Source organism: Musca domestica, unplaced genomic scaffold, assembly GCF_030504385.1.
Source record: "Musca domestica strain aabys unplaced genomic scaffold, Musca_domestica.polishedcontigs.V.1.1 18, whole genome shotgun sequence".
Lineage (NCBI taxonomy): Eukaryota > Metazoa > Arthropoda > Insecta > Diptera > Muscidae > Musca > Musca domestica.
In genome coordinates, this window is record NW_026712238.1 from 13658490 (window position 1) to 13678299 (window position 19810).

The window sequence follows — 19810 nt, forward strand, 5'->3', positions numbered from 1 at the left end:
TTCGCCGGGAATGGGCCAAAATACCGCAGAGCAACAATCGAGGAGAGTGTGACGGTTTCAGTGGCCCTTTGAAGGCTATAAATGGTGCCAAAGGTGATCAATTCGAACAATTCTAAACGTATTCTAAAATTTGATGCTATTTCCGACATTTTTTGCTTTCATTCAATAAAATTAAAAAAAATAATAAAATTATGGCGTTTGATTTTGTTGCAGTTTTTATACCCTCCACCATACTATGGAGGGTATATTAACTTTGTCATTCCGTTTGTAACTCCTCGAAATGCTCATGTCAGACCCAACAAAGTATATATATTCTAGATCAGCGTAAAATTCTAAGTCGATTTAGCGATGTCCGTCTGTCTGTCTGTTGTAATCACGCTATCTTCCGAACGAATTGAGATAGAAGGCTAAAATTTCGCACACTTGTTTATTTTTCCAGTAGGCAGTTTAAGTTTAGCCCCCATATAACGGTACCTCCCGATATTCAGTATTTTGATGATTTTAGCGACACTATTCACCTGAATTGGTTCAAATTGGGTATTTGAACTTCGAAATCGATACTACAGCCTATGACATAAAATTGTCTGTGCATAGCCCCCGTCTTCGTATAGCCCCCATATATCGGTAACTCTCAATATTCGGTATTTTGATGATTTAAGGGTCATTATTCACCGGAATTGTTTTAAATTACGTATTTAGAGTTCGTAATGGTTCCCATTACAGTCTGTGGCAGATAATTGTTCATGCAGGTGCAGGTCTCGTATAGGCCCCATATATCAGTAACTCCCTATATTCGGTTTTTTTTACGAATATAGGTACAACACCCACCGAAATTGTTTGAGATGTCGTATTTTAAGTTCGTAATGGATGCTACAGCCTGTGAAAGAAAATTGTTGCTGGTCCAGGTTTTCGCACAGCTCCGATATAACGGTACCTCCCTACATACGATATTTTGATGATTTTAGCTACAATATTCACCGTTTATTTCAAGTTTCGAATTTGAATATGGTAATGGCTTATGACAAACAATGCCTATGTAGGTCCACGTCGTATAGACCCCAATATAACGGCTATATTCGGAATTTTTAAAATTATAACAGAATTTTTTAAAGATTTTATTTTTTGAAAATATCCAAATTTGTTCCAAATGGTGGAGGGTATTCAAAGTTCGGCCGGTCGAACTTACTGCTTTTTGACTTTTTTTATCTCACCCTGTATGGGAGCTATATCCACCCCTTAACCAATATAATATGGCAAATTTATTTTTGTACCGAATTCCGATACTCATTCCAAAGACTGAGGACTGAATCTATCACCGATCATTTTTTCGGAGGTACCTCCGATTATGATGCTATATTAGCACTTTAAAAATCTATATAGCCTATGTTACCTTCAAACGTACAATCAAATGACCACACATTTTTCTATTTTATAGATATAGATATGTCAAATTTCAAAATGTTCACCATTTGGTGCGTAAATACAATTTCTTTTCATACCTGTCAACATTTAAAGATCTTCGTTTCAAAATATGATTGCCAAGATCATGATCAGATCATTCTTCTTCGCGCATCACTCAATTTGTTATGCCAACAATGATATCAAGGAAATATCATCACCATCATAAAAAACCAACTGGTGACACAATGATATCAATTCAAAACTAAACTGTCCGACTGGCCAGTTGGTCGGCTTCATCAAGGAAATAATGGAGGAAATATAGGAAGTGTCACTACATGGCAATCAACAACACATGACTCTTCTTCTTCCATGCACTTGGTCAGTCAAGCCAGTGACTTGGTTAAGACATTTCCTAATAAATCTGTTTTAATTACATGATTCGGTGTAAATCCAAATCACCACCACCACCACCCAAAAAACCAAGGTCCGAACAAATGTTGTTGTGGTTTTTATTGTTTTTACACTATTTCGCATTTACCACAGATTGTATTTCATTCATACTTCTTCAGTTGATACTACAACTCAAAAGTTTACGCCTATTTTATGGTTTAATTTTATGTAACTGAAACACTCATACGACCCTCTATGGGCGCACAGTTTTTGTGGGCACTTTAGTGTCATTGTCATTTTGTCATATGTCATTTGATCGCTATCAAACAAAACAATAGATGTAATGTTTTTATATTTCTGCTGTTGAAGTGTGTACGGGTATGGACAGGCAGAAAAACGGATGGGCTGACAAACGAAGACATGACAAACACAATTACAACACTCCCTTCAATTTTTTTTGTAAAGAGCAATATCAATTACGCATGCGCCTCTTACTTGCGTGCCGTCCACTGAGAAAAGGGGGTTCTCTTTTACTCATCGCTGATTTAAGCTTAACCATCATCGTAATATTGGGTTGTCGTGTTTGTTTGGAGATTTTAATGTTTTTTGTTGTTCTCTTTTTATGAGAGTTTCAACAAAGTTATGTCTGTATTGAAGTACGACTTCCATCCAAGTTCGTGTAATGGTCTGTGTGTCTAACATCTATAGTAGTTCTTTGTAACAACATTATTTTACCGGTATATTTAATATTTCATATTTATACCGGCAGCAATTATAAATTGGAGTTTTTATTCGTGGATGGTTTGGCTGGCACTCCACACATCCCTTCATCTTTAGTTAGTGTACTGCAGAGAATGCATATTGAGATATTTTTTTGTCTTCAGCGGAGACCAAAAATACTCTTAGTCTTACATGTAAACTGGCATTAAATCGTCCATGTCGGGTGGGAGAATATACATACATATTTAATGGAAAACAGTGGCGTGGCAACGAACATTTTAGAGGAGCGTGGGAAAATCGGCATACAAGGAGGTGAATGAATACCGTAAGCCTTGTATAGGCTCTTTATTAAGAGATTTCCTTCAAAGATGTATATCAGTACAACACCATTTACAAGCCTTCCATATATAGAAGACCCTACACATCCCTTCAACAGGTCGTCTGTGGACAAATTACCTTTTACAGGTTTTCTATGGACAAAAGACTTTCTACATGTCTTTTGTGGACAGAAACCTTTCTGCAGATCTTCTATGGATAAAGAATCTTCCACAGCTCTTCAATGGATAAGACCTTTCACGGATCTTCTGTGGATAGAAGACAATCCACAGGTCTTCTATGGCTAGAAGACCCTCCACAGGTCCTCTATGGTTAGAAGACCTTCTAAAGGTCTGCTAGGGTTAGAAGATCTTTTACAGGTATTCTATGGATAGAAGACCTTCTACAGAGATTCTATAGTTAGAGAACAATCCACAGGTCTTATAGAGCTAGAGGACCTTCCACAGATAGAAAAGATAGAAAATCTTCCACAGGTCTTCTATGGATGGAAGACCTTCAACAGGTCGTCTATGGATAGAAAACTTTCCACAGGTTTTCCGTGGATAGAAGACCTTCCACAGGTCTTGTATGGGTAGAATAACATCCACAAGTCTTCTATGCAAAGAAGTACATCCACAAGTCTTTTATGGATAGAAGATCATCCAGGAGTCCTCTATAGATAGAACCCTTCCATGGGTGTTCTACGGAGAGAACACTTTCTGCAGGTCTTCTGTGGACCAAAGACCGTCTACAGTCACCCATGGATCAAATATCTTTTATAAGTCTTGCGTAGCCAGAAGACTTTTTATAGAACTTCTGTGGATAGAAGACCTTCTACAAGTCTTCTATAGGCAGGAACATTCCACAGGTTTTCTGTGGGCAGCATATCTTCAACAGGTGTTATAGGGACAAAAGACTTTCTACATGTCTTCTGTGGTCCGAAGACACTTTTAGAGATCTTCTGTGTACATTAGAACTTCTACAGGTCTTCCGTGGACAGAAGACCTCCTACATTTGTTCTAAGGACAGAAAACCGTCTTTTAGGGTTGGAAAACCTGTTTAGGTTTACTGTAAAGACTGTCATGTCTTCTATGGACAGGAAACCTTTTGCAGGTCATTTATTGAAAGAAGACCTTTAACAAGACCTTCTACAGTTCTTCTATTGTTAGAAGACCTTTCATAGGTCTTCAGTGGACAGAGGACTTTCAACAGGTCTTCTGTGGAACAAAGACCTCATACATTCATTTTACAGATAGAAGAACTTCTACAGATCTTCTATAAACAAAAGACCTTTTGTCGGACGAAGACCTTCTAGCCAATAAATCCTCAAAATAGCCACGGTGATAACTCTAGCCATTCTCACTAATCTCTAAAGTGTATTGAAAATTGCTCCAAAAATCTTTGGAACTCATTCCGAAAATGAGCCTCGATTAAGGCTCTAATAATCTCAGACAAGAATTCACAAAAAGAACTACGAGCATTGCTTTAATTAACCTTAAGAAAATTTAAAAAAAAGGTATTAGTTCTCCAACAATCCTTGAAAAAAACTTATGAAACGCACCAAGACTATAGCTCCAAAGACCCTTGAAAATTTTTTCTATAAAGGCCCCGAAAAAAACAACGATTATAGCTCCAATGATCCTTAAAAATAATTTCAAAAGGAATCACGAGTATGGCTCCAACATCCTTGAAAATACTTTCTAAAATGAGCCACGATTACAGCTGCAAAAGTCCTTACAAACTATTCTCGAAAAGTATCGCGATTGCAGCTCTTGTAATCTTTGATTCTCAATCCTAATAAGTGGCCCAAACAATCCTTAAAGTGCTTTGCAAATATCTTTAAATACCTTAACTGTAATACCTGAAGGGTCACGAACATGTTTGCAATAGTCCTTAAAATAGTTCCTGCAAAAAATCACGATTCTAGCTCCTGTAGACTCTGCCCAAAAAAAGAAAATTAAAGAAAACATCGACTATATCTAAAAATATTTCAGGACTATAAGACATTTTTCAAAACTTCACATCTTCTGCTCGACGCCAAAGCTCCAAAGACCCTTGAAAATAATATCTAAAATATCCACGAGCACTAGTAATCCTTTAAGACAATTCCTAAATAGAGCCGCAATTATATAGTACCATAGCTCCAAAAAATCCTAGAAAAAAATGTCAAACAAAATCGCAATCGTAGCTCGAGCTTAAAAATATTTTCGAAAGGAACCATAATACATAGCTACAATAATTAATTCCTTACAAGAGCAAGGATTATACCATACTTGATTCTTTTAAAGGCGTCACGTCTATAGCTCCAAAAATCATTAATTTTTAAAACCGGCACATTTGTTACTCCAATCATTTTTAAAAGTGATTCCTATAAAAATACGCAATTATAGCTTCAGAAATACTAGAAAATCATAGAAATTACTACTTGAATAGAGTTTTAAAATTCCTAGACTCTAATTTCTAAAAGGACCCAACAATCCCTCATTCAAAAATCAATAATTCCTAAAAAATCTACGATTTTAGTTTTATAGGGTCATGAAACACAATTTATAAAATAGTCTATTATAGTTCCCATAGTCCCTGAATAAATTTTTAAAATAGTCCTCCAAAGCAGTGCCGGACAAAGAGTCGCAATTTAATGTTCTCCCAATTGTGTTACTCTCAGATTACATTGTTTTTAAATTATTCTGATTTTGAGTGTGGAGAGAATAACGCTCATTGAAATCACAAGGCGCATTTGTCTAGCCCAGCTCTAAAAAGGTACGATTATGTACCTTATTCTACTTGGCAATAATTTCCGAAATAAGCCCTGATTCAGAACCTGCAAGAATCTAGCATATTTGAAATGAAAATCGGTTATGGTAGTCAATACTTTTACTTTCGTGGCAATTGACCCCTAAAAATAATTCCTGAAAATCTAACATTTTTCGTATTTTCTAAGCCTTACGTTTTCTAGAAGGACGTGCTCACTCTGTGCTGCCGTGACTCATTGCATGGTGCTATAAAGATTAAAGATAAAGATTCTGGTAATGCAGGGTGTATGTAGTGATCATTATTTCGGTCCTACTGGTAATAAGGAAGATATGTTGTAATAAAATACTAAAAGTGCCACATAGGACTACCATATTTTTCCTAGGATAAAACGTCCTGTAGGCCTTGGTTTTAAAATTTAAATTTAAATGTTTATCAAAATATTCTTCTTGTATTTAAATGTCTGAATTATATTTAAAAACTTATTGCACTTGCTCGTGCGATGTGAGCATAAATCAAATCAAACTTGCAGCATAAAATACCACCCTTCCTGTCTAGACTGTTTCTGATCCCTGCAATGCACCGCCAAAAATCTGTAATACGGGAACAACAAAATACCCCAAACTCCCCCATTTTTATGTGAACCCAAGTAACTCTTCTTCCCTAGCCACCACTGTTTTTTTTTTTATTTTTTGTTCGTGCAGATATCCCTTTTGCTGCTGTGGTTCGGTTTGCACCTCCAAGAAGAGTTCATCACAGTAAATTTTCTTTACATTAAATTTAGATTATGGGAATTTTGTGGAAGAACGTGGGAAAATAATTAACTAAAATATGAAACTATTTAACAAACAATGGAACCATTAAACAGAAGTAGAAAAAAAAACAAAAAACACACACACAGGCATACAAACGGGAGCAGAGCACACTTAAGATTTAAACTCCAGACTTGAGCCAAACAAAATAAATAAAAGTAGAGAAGAGAAGAAGAATTCCGGCAGGCAGTAAACAATTCACAGTGTACAGCCCGCCACCACAAATGGCGTGCATGCTTCCATCCTGAGGAAGAGTGGATAGAAGACAGTTACAAGAACATGGCATTTGTTAATGCAGCACCCTGTTAGATGATCATTATGATGGTCGTTATTATTTTGATTAATGATCATTGTATTTTGGGGAACAGTGGTTGGTAGGGGGCACTATCGGAATTTAAAGTTTATAAGAAGAATAATCTTTGATTTTCAGGAATTATTTTTAGGAGTATATTGGAGCTATAACCGTGAATGTTTTTGAAAATTATTTCCAAGGAATGTGTGTTTTATCTTGCCTCTTTTAATGACAACTTTAAATCATTTTGCAGATACAATGGAAACTATTTTTAGGAATTATTCTCAAGGGCCGGTTAAGCTAAAATCGTGTTTTTTTTTTTTTTGGGTTATTGTCAAGGATTTTTTGAGCTATATTCGTAGCTGAATATATGTCGAAATCATTAGGAATACATTTCTAGGATTTTCGCAGAATTATTAAAACAAATACCTTGAAGCTATTTAGGGATATTTATACCCTCCACTATTTTTTGGAGGGTATATTAACATTGTCATTTCGGCTGTAACTCTTCGAAATACTCATGATAGACCCTATAAAGTGCATATATTCCAGATCAGCGTAAAATTCTAAGTCGATTAAGCGATGTCCGTCTTTTGTCCGTATGTTCGTATGTCTGTCTGTTGTTATTACGCGATCTTTCAAGCGAATTGAGATAGAAGGCTAAAATTTTGCACACATGTGTATTTTGCCAGTAGGCAGCTTAAGTTCGGAGATGGGCCATGTCAGTCCATGTTTTCGTATAGCCCACATATAACGGTACCTCTCAATATTTGGTAATTTGATGGTATTTAACGGAATTGTTTCAAATTTCGTATTTAAAGTTCGCAATGGGTACTACAGCCTATGACAAAAAATTGCGTATGCTGGTCCTATTCTTAGTATAGCCCCATATAGCAATATCTCCCGATATTCGGTATTTTAATAATTTCAGCTACATTATTCTCCGGAAAATCGGTAGGAAATTAATTACGAAATTAGCAGAAAATTTATACAGCTCCACGACTTTGTATAGCTCCCATAACACGGTTTTTTCGCCGGATTTTTTTAAGTTTCTTCCAAATGGTGGATGATATTATAGTTTGGCCCGGCCGAACTAATCCCCTTTTTTAATTGTTATACCCCCAGCCATATGGCTAGAGAGAAGGGTATATATCATTTGATACGACCAAAAACATGCCTCATCGAAATAAAGGTTTTAGACCCTGGGTCTCTTTGGACCAAATCTGTTTCAGGACATTTGGAGTTAATCTATCGATACCCGTCAGTCCGTCCGTCTGTCTGGCTGGTGCGCACGATAACTCTCGGAGGAAGTATCCGATTTGATCCTAACTTGGTGCATCGTAATATTATTGTCAAATTTAGATCGAGTTCGGAGACGGGCAATATCGGTCCACTCCTTCTGGTCCCTTCCACCAAAATGTTAAAAATTTCAAAGAAAAAAATTTACTACACGAAAAGTGAAAGGAAAATGCGATTTGTCTCTAACTTTGCAAATCCTAAAAAGGTGCGAAAATGAAAAATATCGTTCCACTCCATCAAGTACATCCCCCAACAAAGGGTCAACATTTTGAATAATTGTAGCTCTTGTAAAATGTGATATGAGAGTTCGATTGTCTTAAAATTACACACATAACAATATTTTTTTAACCCAAGAACTAGTGTGAAGGCAGAATATATCGGTCCACTCCATCTGGTACCTCCCCCACAAAACGGTCAACATTTTGAGTATCCATGAAGCTCATAAAACGAAAAATTAACATCCGATTCCATTTAGATCTTGCTCTTGATCTCAATATTTCCATCAACACAAGATCTGTTATAAAGATGTTAGAGAACGGACCATTCCTTCTGGTACCTCCCCCACAAGGGGTCAATTTTTCTGAATAGCCAAAACGTTTATTGAATTCTCTTAATATTTTACACATCCCATTACTTCTACTAACTCAAGATACAGGGTGAGATGGAAAAAACTGCAACCAACTTCAGACTGCTGTCATTTGTAAGTCTTTCGTCCGACAGATGTAAAAATTATTCCAATGACAGCTCATTATATTATTTACAAGCGGACAAAAGCATTTTGGTGAGAATTTTCCAGAAAAAAATATATTCGTGATGGAATTCAAGCGTGATAGTGTGATTTTTTTATTTTTGGCTGGAAAACCACAAGTGACTACCATAGAGCACTCCAGCATTTAAATGTGAATAAATCTTTTGTGTCTCGTACCATCGCCCGTTATCGTGATACTGGTAACGAAGCCCGACGTCAAGGAAGTGGACGGAAGAAAACAGCAACATCAGCAGAAATGGTTCGAAAAGTAAAGAAGCGACTTGATCGAAATCCGCTTCGCAGTGGCCGAAAAATGGCTCGTGAGCTGAACATATCGCAATATTCCATTCGGCAAAGATTGAAAAATTACCTCGGGGGGTAAAGCCATTAAAATTCCAAAAAGTACAACAACTTACACCGCAACCGAAAGAAAATAGACTTAAAGGAGCTAAAGAGTTGCTTCGCTTGGCCGAAATTGGTGAACTGCCGAATTTGGTTTTCTCCAATGAGAAAACATTCGTTGTCCAGCAGTTCTTGTTTACTTGCCAAAGAGGTCAGCTGAAAATGTGCCCCTTCGGTTCGCCACCAGAATTCAAGCGCCGGCCATGGTGATGGTGTGGGCAGCCATAACAGCCGATGGTCGCTCTCCGCTCGTATTAATCGACCGTGGCATCAGAATAAATGCCGAATATTGTGGTGAAAATATTCTGGAGGGTGTATTAAAACCTTGGGCACGCAAAACATTTGGCCGCAGACCTTAGACATTCCCACAGGACTCAGCACCATGCACTCAGCACGCGCCACCCAAGAATGGTTACAAAATGAGGTTCCTCACTACATTTCCGGCGCACAATGGCCAACAAAATCTCCGGATACCAATCCGGGAATGGGCCGAAATTCCGTAGGGCAACATTCGGGCAGCGTGTGACGGTTTCATTGGCCGTTTGAAGGCCATAATTTGTGCCAAAGGTGACCAATTCGAACAAATCTAAACTTATTCTAAAATTTGATGCTATTTCCGACATTTTTTACTTTCATTTAATTTTTAAATTAAAAAAAAAAATGTAAAAATTATGGCGTTTGACTTTGTTGCAGTTTTTTTTTCTCACCCTCTGTACATAAAGTATGGGCTCAAAGAGCAAAGAAGTTGTAGTCGTGACCTTATTTCGGAACAATTTTTGCAGGATTTATTCTTCGGTTACCATGGTAGTTATTATTTTTCGATTTTACATTTTTTGTAATTTATTTTTTCAAACCCCATTTCGCCACTGTGCGGTCTGTGCTCTCTTAGCAATAATTACAACAATGTTACAAAACGAAATGAAATCTTAATGAACAAATTCGTTTAGTTGAGTTTTGAGAAATAGACACACGCGACCCGAGGAAATTGAACTCGACGTCGTGTCGTTTCTTAAAAAAAAGTGTATTTTGTTATAGCGTTTTTGTTGCTGTTCTGTTTTTTTTTTGCTATTCTAAAGCCACCCCGTGACCACTTGGGTCGGTCGTCTGTTGCCATTTTCATTCAATCTGTGGTAGATTTTTTTCACGGACACAGTTAAACGAATGTGGCGGTGTATCACACTCACATAGAGACATCATCAACGAATCCACCATCCAGCTCTTCATAGCCAAACCAAACGAATTGCTATTAGGCGGTTTTTCCATGGTATTTGCATGGGTGTGTGTGTGTGTTTTTTTTTTGCGTGCCTCCTTAACTCTTCTGTTTGTTCGTTTTTCGTTTTTGCGTTAAATTGCAATTATGCGAAATGAATATCTTAATTGTTATTTTGAATTGAATATAAAAGTCGAAATTATGTGGAATTTTAAATACGATTTTTCTGTTTTCCGTTTTTCTCCTGTAATACCCAAATGTGAGAACGAACCGCAGCAAACAATTGCGATTTTTATCGGTAAGTATGTACACACTTTTTGTGATATAATTTGAAATGCGATTTATTTCAACGTTAATTAAAATAATTGGTATGTTGAATAAGTTACTGCAAACCGAGGGGAGTTCAACATCGAAAGTGTATTTAAATATTATGCAGCCGTGCGGTTGAACTTTGCCACTTTCCTCGAAAGGGATTGGAAAATTTAATATTTTTATAAATTTCGTGATTTTTATATTTTTATGAAAATAGGTATTTACAGGGTGAGATAAATCGCAATCGTGATGCAATCATTTCTACATTTTTTTAGATTCTATTGAATGAAAACAAGAAATGTCGGAAATAGCATCAAATTTTAGAAAAAGTTTAGATTTGTTTAAATTGGGTACCTTTGACACGAATTATAGCCTTCAAACGGCCAATGAATCCGTCACACGCTACCCGAATTTTGCTCTGCTCTCTCTGTAGTTTGGAAAATTCCGGCGAAGCCCTTGCTTGAGGTGATCGACACTTTGTTATTTTTTAGTACCAACCTTGCTTTCCAAAATACTCCAGACGCAATAGTTCAACGGATTGGTATCCGGAGATTTCAGTGGCCACTGGAAATGAAGCGAAGAACCTCATTTTGTAACTATTCTTGGGTGGCGCGTGCTGAGTGCGATGGCGCTGGATCCTGTTGGAATGTCCAAGGTCTGCGGCCAAAATGTTGATGTGCCCAAGGCTTTAATACGCCCTCCAGAATATTTTTGCGATAATATTCGGCATTTATTCTGATGCCACGATTGATTGATACGAGCGGAGAGCGACCATCGGCTGTTATGGCGGCCCACACCATCACTATGGCCGGCGCTTGAGTTCTGGTGGCCAACCGAAGGTGCACATTTTCAGCTGACCTCTTTGGCAAGTAAACACGAACTGCTGGACAACGAATGTTTTCTCATCGGAGAAAACCAAATTCGGCAGTTCAACACTTTTGGCCAAGCGAAGCAACTCTTTTGAGTCTATTTTCTTTCTGTTGCGGTATAAGTTCTTACATTTTGGAATTTCAATGGCTTTACCCCGAGCTAATTTTTCAATATTTGCCGAATGGAGTATTGCGATATGTTCAGCTCACGAGACATTTTCAGCCAAATGTTTCTTTTCGAACCATTTCTAGTTGTGTTGCTATTTTCCGTCCATTTCCTTGTCTTCGGGCTACGCTACCTGTATCACGGTAACGAGCGATGGTACGAGACACAAAAGATTTATTCACATTTAAATGTTGGAGTGCTCTAACGTTAGCCACTTGTGGTTTTCCAGCCAAATGCCGCTTAGGAATTTTTATAAGCCTTCAACTATACACATATTGTCTATATCGGATAAGTGGATCCCAGTCCAGCCCAGGTCTTCAACCCGCACTTTCGGGTCAACAATCAAGAAAAAAATTGTTTCCCGGAATCAGGGTAAAAACACCTACCTCTGGAAAAAATGTCGAAAAAATCAAAGAGTTTTTACTAAACTAGATTTAAGCCCTTTGTGGGAGAGGTACCCGAAGGAATGGTTCGATCTCTACTATCTTTGTAACAGATATTTTCTTGATAGAAATATTGAAATATGTCGAGTCTGAAAAGAATCTGTTAATTTCGAGTTTTATGAGCTTCACGGATATTAAAAATTTTAATCCTTCGTGGGGGAGGTACCAGGAGTGGACCGATGTATTCCATACTCATTCCGGACGTTAAGTTAATAAAAATATTGTGATGTGTTTATTTTGAAGAGAATCGGATGTTAATTTTCCATTTTATTGGCGTTTTGTTATTCAAAATATTGACCCCTTTGAGGGGAAGGTACTACCAGAAGGAGTAGACCGGTATCTCTCGTCTTTACAACAGGTCTCGCGTTGATAGAAATATTGAGAAATGTGTAATTTGAAAACAATCGGACTCTTACATCACATTTTATAAGAGACCCTTTGGGGAGGCGGATGTACTTGATGGAATGGACCGATATTGTCCATTTTCGCACCTGACGTAGCACTTATGGAAATTTTAGGATTTGCAAAGTTGGAGCAAAATCGGATTATCCTTTCTCTTTCTGTGCAGTACATTATTTTCTTTGTAAATTTTAACACTTTGTGTGGAAGGAGTAAAGCGATATTGTCCATCTCCGAACTCGATCTAAGTTAGATATTAAACTACGATGTACCAAGTTTGGACCAAATTGGATACTCCCTTCAAGAGTAATCGTGAGCACCAGCCAGATAGACGGGCACGCGGACAGACATCGGTAGTTCGACTCCAAATGTTTAAAATCGTTATTTCGATGGCTCAGCCACATCGCTGAGGGTATAAAGTTTCGATTCGAATCGACTCGTGCAAGGATTCCCACACCTTGGCCCAGTCTATAAAAAAAAATAATGTTTATTGCAGGTTCCCAATGTGTTTGTTATATCATTGTTAAAATGCGTGTTTCCCAATTCTTCAACTCCTCATAATAAATTTAATTGTTCAAACATCCTTTAAATATTGATTAAAAAGAATATTGTTTATTTAACATTTGTTTAAAAATACTTATATAATAAATATATATTTTACATTTTCGTTACAGGGTACTCCGGAAGCCACATCACTTCAATTGCATATCATGTTTCCAATTGCCTTATACATGGAAAATATGGGTAAAAGTACTGCAAATAAATGAGCGATAAGTGCGATGGAAGCAGGCGTCTACATATGGAAAATAAATAAGAAAGATAATTGATATATTTATCATTATTTCATTGAATTAAATATTTATAAATTATATTCAAATTTTAATAATAAGTTTAATTTAAAGTTACTCAATTCGTATTCTAACATGAAAAAATCGTTTATAATACATGTAACAGATTATAACAAACATAAAATAAAAACATGTAATAAATTAATGTTAAATAATAATTAATTAAAATATGTAATAAAACTCAACATTAAATAGTGAATATGTGTTATTTTTTATTTTCCACATTAAAATAATTAAAATAGAACAAAAGTTATGAAAACCCAAGATTTTAAGAGAAGCTACGCACTCTCCCTCAATAAACAGATCGTGACGTCACTCACAGGCTGAATTGCGAAATAACCAAATTTCCTGAAATACCAGGCGAACAGAATCGACCAAGCAGTATTTTCCATGGTGTTGCCAGCATCAAATAATTACAATTCACAAAATTGTGTAAAACTTGGAGCCTATTTTGGGGAGCATACATTACCACAACTTAAAATATAAGCCTAAAAGTATGCTTTAAATTTGCTTAGTATTCAAAAAGCAACACAATTTACATGCTTTGAAAAGTTATCTAATATTTAAAGGGAATTAAAAGCAAGCTTAAACGATGTAGTTAACGTTTTATTTTATTGGCAAATATAACGAAATTGTAGTCGTCAAGTAAATGTTTACAACGATTATGTTTTTAGCAAATTGTCGTGGAATTTCAACCACAAAAGTTTTAGGTAAAGCCGGGCACCAAGTTAGTCCCCATTTGACTCAAACTCAGTACATTGTATTTTTATAAAAAAAAAACCTGTATCGAGTTCAAAGACGCGAATATCTTCTTGTATTTCAGTATATATTCTATCCATTTATCAGATATTACATTGGACTGATTTATCATAGCAAGACTTACATGGAAGATGAATTATATATTTGTATACCCTTCACCAATCTGGAGGGTATATTAGCTTTGTCGTTCCGAAATATTCATGATAGACCCTACAAAGTATATATTCTGGATCAGCGTAAAGTTCTAAGACTATTAAATGATGTGCATCTGCCTGTGTGTCTGTCTGTCTGCCCGTCCATCTGTCCGTTGTAATCACGATTTCTTTCGAAAGAACTGAAATAGAAGGCTGCAATTTTGCACACATATGTATTTTCCCCGTAGGCAGTTAAATTTTGTAAATGGGCTATGTGGGTGCACGTTTTCGTATAGCCCTCACATAACACCACCTCATGATATTCATTATTTTGATGATTTCAGCAACATTATTCACCGGAATCGTTTCAGTTCTTCTTCAAAATACTCAAGCTTTTTTTAACTTTATCAGCTTTACGATGACATCGTAAAAACCATTCAGTAATTCAATTAGATTCAGTAGTTGCATAACAATTCAAGGCAAACTGATTTTTTTCTAATTTTTATGAAAATGTGATTTTTTTTAATACCATATTTTTTGAAAAAGTCGAACCCAATGTGTTATAAAAAATAGATTTTTGTTAATTTTGTTAAAATTTTAAATTATTTAATTCATATATTTTGAATTTAAATAAAATATATGGTATATGTATAACTTAACTTATAGAATGCAGTTCATAAAGTATGGCGGAACAACTCTATTAGTAAAACCTCTAAATTTTTTTGGAACTTTTTCTGAGAGGTAGTTATTTTATTGATTTAGGAGTGTTTGCAACAATTTTTTGTGGATACTCAAATTTATTTGGCATAGACGGTGAAACACGGATGTTGCTTTTCTCAATTAAATATATCTCCGCACATGACTGTCAAAATTCTGATAATAGCCCACTGATTTTTCAGTTGATCTCAAAACCAAAATAAAGTTATTAAGAATTTTATTGTTTTATAAAAATTCTGATGCCCCCAAAAAATTATTATTTTTAAAATCCATCATGCAACCAATTATTAGATATGTTTTTTCAAAGGTTATCATATATATTTTCTATCTTCGGTAAATCGCCTTTTACCCTGGTCTTGAATCAAGATTCTCTAGAAAAAAAAATTCAAAAATAGGCGATTTTTACTAAACTACAATTAAGTCAGTATAAAGTTTCTATAACTTTTAAGTTATTGGGAATGCTTAAAAATATCCTACAAAAAATCGTAATATAAAATGTGAAATAGTCACTTAACATATGACTCTAGCACGATATGTAAACCGGCCATTATAAGTGAAGTTTTTATATTATATTTTACGCGTGGTAACGTGGATACAAAGTAAGATAAGTTTGAATACAATGGAAACAAAATAGGATAAGTTTGACAAATTAAACAAGTAACAAGTAAAAAATCAGCTAAGTCTGGCCTCTCCACCATTTGGAAGGATCTTGAAAATTTAAAAAAAATGCCGTAAACTATTACTTAAATGAAAACCATTATATACGAAGATGTGGACCTGTGGGGGCTGTAGTACTCATTACGAACATCAAATATGAAATTTGAAACAATTCCGGTGAACAATGTCGCAAAAATCATAAAAAAATCGAATATCAGTATGTATGTGGGGCTATACGAAGACGTGGACCTGCAAACGAATTTTTTTTGCCATAATTTGTAGTACCCATTAAGATCTTCCAGTACGAAATTTGAAACGATTCCGGTGAATATTGTTGCTGAAATCTTCAAAATACCGAAAATCGGGATGTACCGTTATATGGGGGCTGTACGAAGACTGGACCTGCATACAAAAAATGTTGTCATAGGCTGTAGTACCCATTACGAACTTCAAATGCGAAATTTGAAATATTTCCGGAAATTATTTTACTAAAGTCATGAAAATACCGAATATCGGGAGGTACCGTTATATGGGGGCTATACAGAAACGTGGACCGAAATATCCCATTTACGAACTTAACCTGCCTACTGGTAAACTATGCATGTACCCAAAATGTAAGCCTTCTACAAGCTATATCGTCTTAGAATTTTACGCTGATCCAAAAAATATATATACTTTGTTGGGTCTATTATTAATATTTCAAGGAGTTACAAACGGATAGACAAAGTTTAAATATCCTCCATAGAATGCTGGAGGGTATAAAAACGTCATATATTGAACCAAACTTAAATATAGATTTGATTCAAATTTTTGAAATTATCAGTGATAGCAATAATAATCTCATCTTTCCTTTCATCTCAAAAATGATCGCCATATTGAAAACAGTATTCATGACAGTGCGTTCCAAAGCTATTTGCAAAAAAACACACACATTTATGGTTGCGTTTGACACTTAAAGCTTTTCACTTCGAATCGCTGCAAATAAAAAGCCTAATTCCATAAAAAATAATGCAAAAAATAAGCATTTGGCAGAATTTCATATCAATCAGTCAGACCTGCCTCCTCTCTCTCTGTTTGTGCATTTGAAGTGAGTAATTTCAATAAAGCGAAAATAATAACAAAATACGCGACACATTTTGCGTTACGACATTCATATTCAAAACGCCCCGTCCTGCCTGCGAGAATATTTGCAACGACGACCACGGCGAGTAGCTACAAAAAAACATTTCATGATAGCAACAACAAAATCTACGAAACGGAGCAATTGATTCACGTGTCTAATATGCGTGACTGGCGAACAAAACATATGTGGCAGCAGTGCACCGTGGCATGGAATCATATAATCAACGGTTGTAAGGCGAAAAGTTGGTTGCACTGTGGGGCAGATATGAATTATGAGATAAAATATAGAATATAAGTCACTAAGAATAGACTATTTCAAGTAGAAAGACTTGGTTCGCGCTACATTTCGGAATTTTTATTTGTCAAAATATTTCGTAATGTAACGAAAGGGTATCTGAAAGCATTAAGTAGGTCCATAATAGACGAGACGTTTCATCCGACTTTTAGTTGAAAGTCAGACATATATATGAACATATATTTGTATACAGGTATCGTGAGATACATGAATGTCATTAAGATAGTAAATACAAGAGAATATAACTTCCCATTTTGAATACCTTTTTTGATTTTTTCATTCCCTCCCAAACCACTGTGTGTGCACAAAACAAATATTGGGTTACATTAATACATCGCTTTGTTGTTACGCTCTCAGCAGGTTAAAATAACAAATGCAGTACCGAGAAGAGAAAGACAAAAACACTTTTACTTTTATTATGAAACAGAGAGGAGAATGTTGTTGGCTTTTGACGAAGGTGTACTGCTGCTGTTGCTGCTTCTGCCATAGAGGGAGGACTTTTATTAGATATGAAAATGAAACAAGAACAAAATCGAAATCAATAGATAAGAGAACGGTGCAACAGATACTTTTCAAACAAGCACACTCAGACACATACACCGCCAGAAAATAAGTTCGCTGTAGACCTATAGAGAGATGGCTGGTTGCTAGATGATTTTATGTACGCTACAACAGTCCGTCTGGCTGGCTGGTGCGCACGATAATTCTCTAAAGGAGCATCCGAGTTGGTCCAAATTAAGTGCATTGTAATATTAGTATCAAACTTAGATCGAGTTCGAAGATGGGCAATATCGGTCCACTCCTTTTGGTACCGCCCCCACAAAAGGTGGACATTTTCAAAAAAAAACAAGTAAAAAAGCTGTAAGATCGGCCCGGCCGAACTTTTAATACCCTCCACCATTTGGTACAAATTTGGCAATTTCCAAAAAAAAAAATAATAAAAAAAAAATCCGTTAAAAATTCTGTTAAAATCTTAAAAATAACGAATGTCTATACGACGACGTAGACCTGCATAGGCAACTTTTGACATAAGTTATTACAATATTTAAATCCGAATCTTGAAGAAAAATCTGTTTATAATGTAGCTATAATCATCAAAATACCGAATATAGGGGATACCGTTATATGGGGGCTATACGAAGACGTGGACCTGCATAGACAATTTTCTGGCATGGGCTGAAGTATCCATTACGAACTTCAAATGCGAAATTTGAAACAATCCCGGTAAATAATGTCACTAAAATCATCAAAATACCGAAGGGGTACTGTATATGGGGGCTATACGAAGACGTGGACCTACATGGCCCATTTTCTGTTTTCTGCTGCAGTACCTATTACGATCTTCAAATACCAAATTTGGAACGATTCCGTTAAATAATGTCGCTAAAATCATCAAAATACCGAATATTGGCGGGTACCGTTATATGGGGGCTATACGAAGACGTGGACCTGCACAGACAATTTTCTGTCTCAGGCTGTAGTATCCATTTCAAACTTCAAATGCCAAATTTGAAACGATTGCGGTAAATAATGTCGCTAAATTAATCAAAATACCGAATATCGGAGGGTACTGTTATATAGGGGCTATACCAAGACGTGGAATGCACAGATAATTTTCTGTCTTACGCTGTAGTATACATTACGAACTTCAAATGCCAAATTTGAAACAATTCCGGTGAATAATGTCGCTAAAATCATCAAAATACCGAATATCGGGAGGTACCGTTATATGGGGGCTATATGATAACTTGGACCTACATGGCCCATTTACGAACTTAACCTGCCTACTGGCAAAATATACATGTGTGCAAATTTTAGCCTTCTATCTTAATTTGTTCGAAAGATAGCGTGATTACAACAGACAGACAGACGGACATGGCTAAATCGTCATAGAATTTTACGCTGATCAAGAATATATATACTTTGTTGGGTCTGACATGAATATTTCGAGGAGTTACAAACGGAATGACAAAGTTAATATACCCTCCATAGTATGGTGGAGGGTATAAAAATAATTTGCTGCACAGAAAATGAAAGGATAATCCGATTTTACTCCAACTTTGCAAATCCTAATATTTGCATTAGTGCTAGGTCAGGCGGGATAACGGACAATATTGGTCCATTCTATCAAGTACCTCCCCCACAAATGGTCACAATTTTGAATAATTATAACTGTTATAAAATGTGATGTAAGGGTCCGACTATCTTCAAATTACACACATCAAAATATTTTTATTAAACCAAAGTCTGGTGTGGAGATGGAATATATCGGTCCAATCCTTCAGTTACTTCCTGCATTTGTTATTTTAACCTTCTGAAAGCGTAACAACAAAGCGATGTAACCCAATATTCTTTTGCGCACACACAGTGATTGGGAAGGTTCCTCCCATACAAAGGGTTAAATTTTTGAATATCAATGAAACTCATAAAATGCGAAATTAACATCCGAATCCATTCAGACTTCGTACATAGCAATATTTTCATCAACACAAGATCTGTTGTAAAGATAGTCCAGATCGGACCAATTCCTTCTGGTACCTCCCCTACAAAGGGTCAAAGTTTTGAATAACCAAAACGATTATAAAATCCGAAATAAGCATGCGGTTCTGTTCATACAGTGTGAGATAAAAAAACTGCAACAAAGTCATACGCCAACATTTCTTACATTTTTTTTTAAATTTTATTGAATGAAAGCAAAAAATGTCGGAAACAGCATCAAATTTTAGAATAAGTTTAGATTTGTTCGAAT

The 19810-nt window shown here is 36.0% G+C and overlaps 1 protein-coding gene across 3 annotated transcripts in view; it reads right to left on the bottom strand.

Annotated features, from left to right (window-relative positions):
- Positions 1-13119: 13119 nt before the first annotated feature.
- The window catches only part of LOC101891690 (N-glycosylase/DNA lyase), a 30179-nt gene continuing 23488 nt past the window's right edge, over positions 13120-19810 (bottom strand). Inside the window, exon 6 of one of the 3 annotated variants that reach the window (XM_059120954.1) lies at positions 13120-13224. The gene's annotated coding sequence lies outside the window, so the exon portion shown is untranslated. Of the gene's footprint in view, positions 13323-19810 lie in introns of all 3 variants that reach the window. The other 2 variants (XM_020034645.2, XM_005177490.4) reach the window with 2 other exon arrangements.